This window comes from Notamacropus eugenii, chromosome 5 (assembly GCF_028372415.1).
Source record: "Notamacropus eugenii isolate mMacEug1 chromosome 5, mMacEug1.pri_v2, whole genome shotgun sequence".
Taxonomy (NCBI): Eukaryota; Metazoa; Chordata; class Mammalia; order Diprotodontia; family Macropodidae; genus Notamacropus; species Notamacropus eugenii.
The window spans coordinates 459,943,448-459,954,983 of record NC_092876.1 but is presented as its reverse complement, the minus strand read 5'-3'; positions in this window follow the sequence as shown (position 1 = coordinate 459,954,983).

The window sequence follows — 11,536 nt, the reverse complement described above, 5'->3', positions numbered from 1 at the left end:
CCTTTTTCTTAATTTTCTTGCAATACTCTTATTTCTTTTCCAAATTTTCCTCTATCTCTCTTATTTGACTTTTTGATTTTTTATTATATAAATTATTTTTTTTCAGTTTTCAACCTTCACTTCCACAAGATTTTGAATTCCAAATTTTCTTCCCATCTCTCCCCTCCCCCCATCAGGACAGCATATACCCCAAGTACCACTTCCCCCAATCTGCCCTCCCTTCTATCACTCTACCTCCTATCACCCTCCCCTCTGTTTTTCTGTAGAGCAAGATAGATTTCTGTGCCCAATTACCTGTACATCTTATTTCCCAGTTGCTGCAGAACCAATTTTCAGCATTCATTTTTAAAGCTTTGAGTTCCACGTTCTCTCCCTTCCTCCTTCTCCACCCACCCTTATTGAGAAAGCAAGCAATTCAATATAGGTCATATATGTGTAGCCATGCAAAACACATGCATAACAGTCACGTTGCAAAAGATTAACCACATTTCCCTGTATACTGTCCTCCTTATCCCATTCTTTCCCTTGACCTGTCCCCCCACAATAGTATTTGATTCTGATTACCCCTTCCTCCAATCTGCCATCCCTTCTTTATCCTTCCCCTCCTATCCCTTTCCCCCCTGCCTTCCTGCAGAGTAAGATAGATTGCCATAACCAATTGAGTGTTTACTATTCTCTCCTTAAGTCAAATCTGATGATAGCTTACATACATACATATACACACATATACATATACACACATATACATATATACACATACATATATAATATACACATATATGCATACATACATACATATATATATATATATATATATATATATATATATATATATATATATATATATATATATATATTAGGGTTAGGGTTAGGGAATATATACATTCCCTGTAACTACTTTAATACTGAGAAAGGTCTCATAAGTTGCAAATATCTTTTCATGTAGGAACATAAACAGTTCAACTTTAATGAGTCCCTTATGGCTTCTCTTTCCTGTTTACCTTTTCATGTTTCTCTTGATTCTTGTATTTGAAAGTCAAATTTTCTGTTCAGCTGTGGTCTTTTCAACAAGAATGCTTGGAAGTCCTCTATTTCATTGAAATTCCATTTTTCCCCTGAAGTATTATACTCAGTTTGGCTGAGTAGATGATTCTTGGTTTTAATTCTAGCTCTTTTGACATCTGGAATATATTCCAAGCCCCCCAATCCCTTGGCATAGAAGGTGCTAAATTCTGTTTTATCCTGATTGTGTTTCCATAATACTTCTTTCTAGATGCTTGTAATATTTTCTGCTTGACCTGGGAACTCTGGAATTTGGCTACAATATTCCTAGGAGTTTTCCTTTGGGGATCTCTTTCAGGAGGTGATCAGTGGATTTTTTCTATTTCTATTTTACCCTCTATTTCTAGAATATCAGGGAAGTTTTCCTTGGTAGTTTCCTGAAATATGATGTAGCCTCTTTTTTATCGTGGTTTTCAGATAGACCAATAATTTTTAATTATCTCTCCTGGATCTTTTTTCCATTTGCTCCATTCCAATTTTTAGGGAATTATTCTCTTCAGTGAGCTTTTGGATCTCCTTTTCCATTTGACCAGTTCTGTTTTTTAAGGCATTCCTGTCCTTATTAGTTTTTTAGACTTCTTTTGCCATATGGGTTAGTCTATTTTAAAAGTATTATTTTCTTAAGCAATTTTGGGGACTCCTTTAGTAAGCTGTTGACACATTTTTCATGATTTTCTTGCATCACTCTCATTTTTCTTTCCATTTTTTTCTCTACTTCTCTTACTTGATTTTCAAAATCCTTTTTGAACTCTTCCAAGGTCTGAGACCATTTCATATTTTTCTTAGAGGCTTTGAATATAGGAACCTTGATCTTGCTATCTTCCTCTAGTTGTATGCTTTGGTCTTCCTCATCCCCAAGGATGGAAGAAAATATCTTTTCACCAAGAAAATAAACTTCTATAGTTTTATTTTTCCCCCTGTTTTGTCATTTTCCCAGCCATTTACTTCTAAGTGGAGAGTGTTCTGCCCTGAGTTTCAGGGGTTTTGCTCAGTACCTTTCAAAGATATCTCTAGGTACCTGAAAATTCTCAGTTCCTCTAAATTGGTATGATCAAAGGAGAGGTGTTTACTCCTCTCCTTGCCTGCACTCTGGTCTGCTTCTGCCCTGGTACTGCGAGTAGTATTCCCTCTCCACAGCCAACACCAGCTCTGCCACCCTAGTGCTCCCTCTTGCCCCAGGACCACCAACCAGGTCTGTGACCCAGATCAGCTGTTTGATTCCTCCACCATCTACAGATTGAGAGCTCTAGAAACAACTGCCACCGTGGGCCTCAGTCTAGGGCCAGACCACATTCCTCTCTCACTCAGGTGACAGAGCTTTCCCACTGACCTTTGAAGGTGTCTTTGCCATTTGTTGGTTGAGAAGTCTGGAAACTAGCAGCTGCTAGTGATTCAGCATCCTGAGGCCTGCTCCATTTCCATGTGTTCCAGCATGGCCCATGCTGTGTTGCATTCCACTCTATGCCTTGTGCAATAGAGCCTTCCTGTTGGCCTTCCAAATTGTCTTGGGCCAAAAATCTGTTTCATTCTGTCATTTTGTGGCTTCTGCTGCTCTAGAGCTTGTTTAGAGTCATTTTAGTAAGTATTTTGAGGAATTTAGAGGGAGAGCTCCAGCAGATCCCTGCTTTTACTTCACCATCTTGGCTCCACCCCTATTTGATTTTTAAAATCACTTTTTGCTCTTTTTTAAGGTCTTCTAGGAATTCTTGTTGGGCTTTTACCTAATCTACATTGTTTTTTTTTTTTTTTACTTTAAGGTTTTGTTTATTGATGTTTCTTAAGTCATCTCCTGAGTTTGCGTCTTCAACTTTCTTGTCACTGTGGTAAATTTTTATGATCAAGTTTGTTTCTTATTGTTGTTTGTCATTTTTCCAGTCTATTTCTTGATTTTGGACTTTGTTAAAGTTGAATTCAGCTTACATCTAGGAATAGAAAGGATGACTGACCTGAACTTCTCTTTCATAAGATTCTTTTGCATCTACAACTTTGATGGCAAGTAAAACAGAATCTTTCCTTGTTTTTGTTTTACTAAAAGTGCCTCTGATTGAATAATGTGATTAGGGAGGATCTTTCCCACCCATTGATAGGCCTTCCCATTGTGGGAAGCTTCATTAGGGGAGTTGTTTTGTAGGAGGGTTCCAAGTACCTTTTGTTTTTTCTATTGAGGCACTGGGTCAGAGGGTTATGCCCTCTGGCTATAAAAAGCATATAAATACTTTGAGGGTGAGGTTTTACTTCAGGGTTCCCCTCCCCCTCCACTAAAACCCAGAAGGTGATACTTCCCTCTCTGGTAACTCTGTAGGTATGTAATGGTAAGACATTTTGGAAACATGTCGGTTGACTTTTGATTTATCTGTATTTTCTCAGTTTCCTCATATGTAAAATAAGCTGGACAAGGAAATGACACCACTCCAGGGTCATTGACAAGAAAACCTCATGTAGTCATTGTTTGAACCCTGATTGCTCTGAGTGAATGCAAATAGCAATTATTTTTGTTCTGACCAGAAACCCTGAAGTTCTTGCCTTCCCAGACTGGTTTTTTTAAATAGATAAAAGTGGCCATTCTTTTGCTTTATTTCTTGTCTAGACTTAATCACTGAATGGGTACTGCCTCAGTCAAACTGAGACCTGGGAAAGACCAGAGCTTTAAAAGGTTATGGTTTCCCACTGCATCAGAGGCCACCTCCAATTGTCCTGATCTATATCTGACCACTGGACCCAAATGGCTCCAGAGGAGAAAGTGAGGCTGGTGATTTTGCACAGCCCTGCCTCACTTAAATCCAATTCATTTGCAAGTCATGGCATCACCTTCCTGATGTCACGGTCCTCTTTGAGAATAAAGAACAAGCAACAACAGCAAAATGCATACATGTCCATATAGCTATATGGTTATCTATAGATATAGGTAGATAGATATCCATCCATCCATCCATACATACACACACACACACACACACACACACACACACACACACACACACATATATATATATATATATATATAGAGAGAGAGAGAGAGAGAGAGAGAGAGAGAGAGAGAGAGAAAGAGAGAGAGAGAGAGAAAGAGAGGGAGAGAGAGAGAAAGAGAGGGAAAGAGGGAGAGGGAGAGAGAGAGAGAGAGAGAGAGAGAGAGAGAGAGAGAGAGAGAGAGAGAGATCTGCTCCCTTAAATGTTATTAGTCTAAGGGATATAGTGTTCAGGCTCTAGCTTAACTTCTGGGAGTTATTTCCCCCAAGCTCTATATCCAAGGCTTGACCCCTTTCTCACCAAATGCCAGTTCCATAATCAACACAAGTTGAACAAATAGCAAAGAATCCCATTTATTCAAGTCAATGCAGAAGTCTGCCAGTAAGACAGAGTGAAGGAGCTCTCCCATTGGGAGTGAGGTAAATGAGTTCAACCAGGAGAAGGACAGGGGAGAAAGGGAGGGAGAAAGAAACAGAGACAAAGACAGACAGACACAGACCAACAGAGACACACATACATAGAGATCTTACCCAAGATGAAATTCCCTGAAGTCTCTAGTGTAGCAAGCTTATAGGTGCATGATGGAGACAGCCAGCTCCTTTTGTTTTCGCTTCTTTCTAGTCTTTTCTTTCAGTCACCTGAAATGGGCTTGGCATTGTTCATCTTCTCTCTTGAACTATGAAGAGCCTGAAACAACTGCCAAGCTCCAAGAAGAAAGTTTGAAGAAGTTTGCTATCTCTTTAGGTCTTTCCAATTCCTCCCCCAAAAAAGCCCCCACACACATACGTACTTGTGGCATTGATCTCCACCAATGAAGAGCAAGTCCATACTAATGGACTTTGGGACTCAGATTACAATCCTCCTTGGATGAAAACTCTTTGCAACCCTTTACAAAGATCAGCTGGAGTGAGACCTAAATCTGTAACTATATAGTTCAAACACAATGCTTTAAAACAAGGACGACTTTCCTTGCATCCTGGGCAACCAGCCTTTAGTACCATTGAAATTAAAATAAATAAATGCATATTAATAGTACATATAGTAGGTATGGTAACATATAGAGCATCCCCTGGAAGTACACCCACCATGAAAAGATGTCTAACTACATACAGGATATCACATGCACATCTCAAAAGTTCATGCATATCTATAGTACATAGCAATCAAAAATAATAGACATGGCTAAGTAGTAAAGTAAAGTTAGCTGGCTGCAACAATATGATTATCAATAGACCTATATAAAAATACAGCTCAACTCTAAACATTTGCCTATACTCAAAACAATTAACAAATAAACATTGCTATGGTATGAACATGGCAAAAAACATAGTAAAATGAATATAAGAGCAAAATAAGCAAAAGGATACTCAAACGTTCAGTAATTAACATGTACAGCAAGGACTAGGGAGGAAACGAGACCAAGGAGGTGACCTCAATATTCACCATCACAGAAACTGAGTCTGGAAAAAATCCTCCTATTTCAATTCCTTCCAGGCCAGCCAAAGTACAAACAAACCTACAATAATGGGTCAGGTAGGAAATTAAGATTAGAGTTTTGAATGGCCATTTAATAAATGGATGGCTTAGGCTAAAACGCTGGACTTAAATAGTCCCAGTTAGAAAGAGTGGTTTGCACTTCTGAAAAGCCATAGAAGGACAAAGAGAAAAAAAATATGTTTTTTACAAAAATAGCAAAAAAACAACAATTTCTTAGAAAAATAAGTGACCAGAAATTAGATCTCTATGGACAGAGCTCCCACACATATTGAAGTTGTCCTCCACATGTGACATGAATGTGGCCTTGTGTGGCTCACAGTGATGGGAGGAGGGGGAGGCAGAATAGACATCCTTAGCCTCTTTTAACCATACCCTTCTCCAAGGGAGACTTGATTTCCTGCTAGGAGGAGAAGTAAGAGGATGGGGACAGAAGCTTGTCTATTCTGCTCTCCTCGGAGAGAAGGGTTACCAGGATAGAATTATACCTGTCTCATTCTTTAAATATCATTCATTTAGGGAAGATGTTTTCAGATTCAAGGTAAACTTCTGATAGCTAGAAAAAGCAGAACTCCAAGCTCTATATCCAAAGCTTGACTCCTTGCCCACCAAATAACAGTTCTACAATCAACCCTTATAGCAAATAGCAAAGAAACCCATTTATCCAAGTCATTAGAAAAAATAGAAATCAGAGAAAATATACATAGGAGAATTATACCACACAAGACAAAATGATGGAATTTTCCCATTGGGAGTGAGGTAAGTCTCTTCAACTGATAGAGAAAGACAGAGAGTGAGTGTGAACCAGATCTTACCCAAAGTGAAATTCCCTGATGTCTCTAATGTGGAGACATGATGGAGAGTACTAATTCCTCTCACAATGATTTCTTCCCAGATTCTTTTCCTTCAACAATCTGAAATAGGATTGACATCATCCATATTCTCTCTCAAAGTATGAATCCAGAAGCCCCCCAAATGTCTGCAGATCACAAAGAAATTCAAGAAAATCAAGTAAGACTGAAAGTGGAAGAGATTGTCTTCTCCCCAACTCTGCCCCACCTTTGAAGTAGGTATGGGGCATAGATCTCCACCAATGAGGATTTAGACCCATACCAATGGATATCTGGGACAATAGGGTTATATGAACTTAACCAAATACTCATACATGAAGGAAGATAATTACTGCTTTCACTTCATGTCATTCTTCTAGTTCATTCTCATCCATCTTTCTAAAAGATAGCCTTTACCTCCTTTTTTTCCTGAGAGCTTTAGCCCCCATAAATGGTAAGCAAGCCTGTAAGACATACATTTTTGGACATATGCCATAGTATATTTTTAACAATTTATATCTTTGTTTTGCTTTCAATTTGGAGGGAGAGAAAAATAAACATATATTGAGCCTAGATGAAAGCTGGTCCTCAACATTTAAATATAAAAAGGCATTATTCTACCTACCTAGCAACAACTGGGGAAGATGGTAAAGAAAGAATGAACCTTCAAAGGGAAGAAACTTCAGGTAACAGCTTCCTTTCATTTAAAAATTCTCTTTATTTTCAATTAACAAAAATATCTTGTTTCTCCCTCCTTTCCTCACTTCTCCTGACCTAATTTTTCCTTTCCCTGGAGGTAACTGCCAGCACCCACAGACCCCACCTACGTGTATATCTATTCCAAGAGAAAGATCCGAAGAGCTCCAAGGTAACCTTATAAAAGCCTTCATGTTAACCAAGGAAGGAGGAGGGGAAACGTCTGTGTGGTTTGATTTGATTTCTAAACTGGGCTTAGGTATATCGGTGGGGGACCTGTGGCTGAGCAGTGCCAAGTACATAGTCTCATAGGGTATAAATAACTCTGGCAAGGGCACACAGCACCCTGGCAGGATTGACTTTGCCTCTGACAAGGCAATAAAGAACCCAAACAGCAAGAGTGCTGGTGTACACCATGAGGGCCTATCCAGCTGAGTCTTGCCTTCCTGAGCCAGTCTCCAGAAGGCGCAGAACCTGGTTTGACTCCATGGATCTGAGTAACCTGCTTCAGACATGGTATGACTGCCCAGAATCACCCCATTTCCAGGATCCATATAAGATTTAATTTGGAAAGAATTCCACAGAAGGGAACATATTTTAAAAGAGGGCAACCAACAGAACTGTAGGAAATAAAACCCTAAGGTGCGACACTGACTCTTCAAGGGGAGGTGAGATATCATACTGGAAAGGAGATTCTTCTTTGTCTGGTTAAGGAGATATATGACAGAAACGCTGCCTAAGGATGCTCCATCACTTGAGATATACTGTCATGTGGTTGGAGTCGGTCAGGAGAGAGGGTTTCTCCATCTAGTTTAGTATTACATGAATCGTTAGGGGAATCAGATGTTTTTTCTTCCATTAAAAAAATTTCTGAACACTAACTGGGGTGATTTACTAAGCAAACCATGAGGAAAATGCTTTTAGGGAAATTATGATAAGTTTATAAAAAGAACTTGGATCTGATCAGTGGTCAATTGCCTTCCATATAGGCATCATAACCACTCATCTGCTCACCAAAATTCATTGGGTAAGTTCATGATAAATATACTATTCTTTACTCTTAATTTAAACATTGGTCCTCCTAATAAGGTTTTAAGTTTCTTGGGGACAGGGACTGAATTTTACACTTTTTTTGTATCCTCCCCAAGCTTTCTAGCACAATGCCTTCTAAAATGATGATAATAAATAAATATCTATGGATTTGATTTGTCTTCAGAGAAGATAAAGGACTCAGCTACAACCATAAATCCATAATCCAGATGGTAATGGAATTGTAGAATTAAGAGCTGGAAAGGAATTTAGGAGCCACCCGGTCCAATAATCCCCTCATTTTACAGATGAAGAAACTGAGACCCTGAAAGCTGAAAGGACCAGTCTAAAGTCATGTGGACAAAAAATAATGGAGCTGGGATCTGAACTAAGGTCCTCTGACTCCATATGCAGTACTTTTAATGCTGTATTACAATGTCCTGCCTTGGACATGGAATGCCTGCATGACTTTGAGCATGTTGTTCAGTGTCTATGGACCTCAATTTCCTAATCTATAAAATGAGGGTATTGGACTAGGTGGCCTCTGAGCTCCCTTTCAGTCCAAGATCTATGATCTCACATTGAATATATGACTGTCACTTCCAGATTATCCCTTGGTGCCATGAGCCACATGGTGCTGAAGACCTTTAGGGCAACTCAACTTTTTTTGAACCATTATACACCATGATTCCTTTGGTGTGGAAGAGGAGGAAGCTCAGATAGGAGGATTTTTCTACCTTCAATTATATTATATTGAGAGCCAGAGATGTGTGAATAAGTGTGAGTACCTGAATATCTGTGTGAACTGTATACGGACCAATCATCATCTCCTCTTCACTGTGATTACCTCCACCCTCCATCCTCCTGGTCGAATATTGGCAAACCAAAGAAATCCTAGATAGTGTTCTTGATGACATAGAAATGGATCTATTGCACAAAATGGGAAAAAGGTACTTTGGAGAAAGGATGCCAGACAAACATACAGTGCTAAGTACATCAATTAAAAAAGAAAATTAAAGTAAAATTCACAAAACAAGGAGATTACTATTATAAGTTGGGCTTCTTTAGCCATTTCCAGTTCTAACATGGAGGCATTCGTTTGAGGATGACCAGTTTGCCTAACACCAAGCCCCTCCTGCCTTGTGGGTGGAGCAGCCTCCCTTGATCGGCTGCCTCCATCTTTAAAACTGGCTCCTCTGACCCAATGGTCATTCTGGCTCTACTCTTTTCTACCACTTTCTATTTGCTGCACTCTTCTTGGAAACTTTTATCTGCTATGGCCAGCATGGGCACCATGAACTGAACAGGTTAAAGGGGATGGATTTTCTTTCCCCTGCCCTCCGTCTTTTACCCTGGCTCCTAGAAATGGACTTGGGGAGGTTCATTTCTGTTCTATGTTGCTTGTTCTCAATTTCAAATGCTAGAGGTGACCCCCACAGGGACCAGGAGGTCAGGCTGTGGGAGTGGGGTGGTAGAGCAAGCCCTGAGATGCTAAGATGCCTCGAACTTGAACCCAAGAGGAGTTTTAGACTTGAAACTGGGAGTGTGCTCTGTAAGAAGTAAGATAAACTATTTACCTAATTCCCTTCTCCCCAAAGACTAAGGGGGGGAAGAAAGGGGTAGGGGAGAAGGGTGATGCCTCTCACATGTTGAGAGAGTAAGTTTGCATGGTTTTTTTAATTACACTTTTTGAAGTAAATGTTTCTTTGTAAAAGGTCCAATGTTACTAACACTAGTGATGTATCAGGCATTAATAGCGTTAAAACCAATAACTATAAAAAATGTATCATAGAAGTTCACACAAATGATATATGGAAGGAAGGAAATAAGCATTTATTATGCACCTACTATATATGAGGCATTATGCTGAGCAGTTTACAAATATTATCGCCTTTGATCCTGATAACAACCCTGGGCGATAGGTCCTACTATTATCCCCATTTTGCAGATGAAGAAATTGAGTCAAAGTGACTTGCCAGGATCATACGGTGAATAAGTATCTGGGGCCAGATTTGAACTGAAGTTTTTCTGACTCCAGGCTTAGTGCTTAGCGTTCTTCTGTTTCCAAAAAGAAAATCTATGGTCAAAAATATCGAAGACTGAATAAAAATACGGTCTACTTACTACTCCCCACATGTGACGTTTCATCCTTTCTTCCATCACTTTCCAGAAATTTCCCTATATCCACAATGCTGATTCCTCCTTATGTGAGCCCTGCATCTTTTCAAGGCTCATCTCTAGTAACCTTCTACAGGTAAAAGACCCAAAAAGCCTGTCAGTAGACCTTCTCCCATCGCTAGCTGCAGTAAATCTTTAATCTTCCTCTTTCCTTGTTACCTTGTAATTACTGCCTATGCACCTTCTCTTGGTTTCCTCCCAGTAGAATATAAAGTCTTTGAGGGCAGGGAAGGTTTCCATTTTTGCCTTTGTATTCCCAGTGGCTTTTGTACAATGCCTGGCATATGGAATCAAACAGAAATGAGGGGAGCTACAGCGAAAGCATGGTGTTAGGCTTTCTATTCCTCTGGGTCCTGTATGAGAGCGAAACAAAACAAAACATTGTATCCAGACACACTTGAAATGAACCATATCCCATTTATTTCTCACTGGCTAAGCTAAAAAACAGAATCCTTTCAATTCCTTCTGTTGGCAGAGGCTGGCCATGCTGGCGATCCTACCCTACAGATGGGTTTCCAACTTAAAAAAAGAGAAAGAAAAGAAAAAACCTTCTAAAGATGTAGGTCAGCTTACCAGCCTGTTTTCTCAATTAAAAAAGAAGACTCAAGCAAAATCTAAACATCATCTTACCTGAATAGGGCATCCATGTTTTCTTAACCTCTCATGGTTTTTCAGCCCAATGGATCATCTCTCAAAAGAAGTGCATGAATCATAGAAAGAAGTCATAGAGTTTTTATAATTGAGAGAGAGAAAAAGAGGAAGAGAGAGAGGGAGGGAGAGAGAGAGAGAGAGAGAGACAGACAGAGAGAGAGAGAGACAGAGAGAGACAGAGAGAGAGGGAGAGAGACAGAGAGAGCGAGAGAGAAAGAGAGAGAGAGAGAGACACAGAGAGAGAGAGAGAGAGAGAGAGAGAGAGAGAGAGAGACAGAGAGAGAGAAAGAAAGAGAAAGACAGAGGTGGGGATGGGGGGAAAGGAGGGGAGGGGAGAGGAGAGACAGAGATCAAAAAAATGCTTCTCATTGTACAGAAATCACAATTTGTTTTTGGAGTTCTCACAAGTCACATGACTTATTTATTCCTGACTGAACTATAACTGAGTTGCTTACACCATAGGAGGGAAATCTTTTATTTTCCACAGGACTCGGTCTTTTTGCATTTCCATTTGGAACATAAACATTGAATAATTTTAGGCTGTTGCCTTTAATTTCCTCCCTCACAAACAATTTAAGGGAGAAAGAAGGAAGAGCACAGTTTGAGGATGGCATCATGCGCTCTTCCCA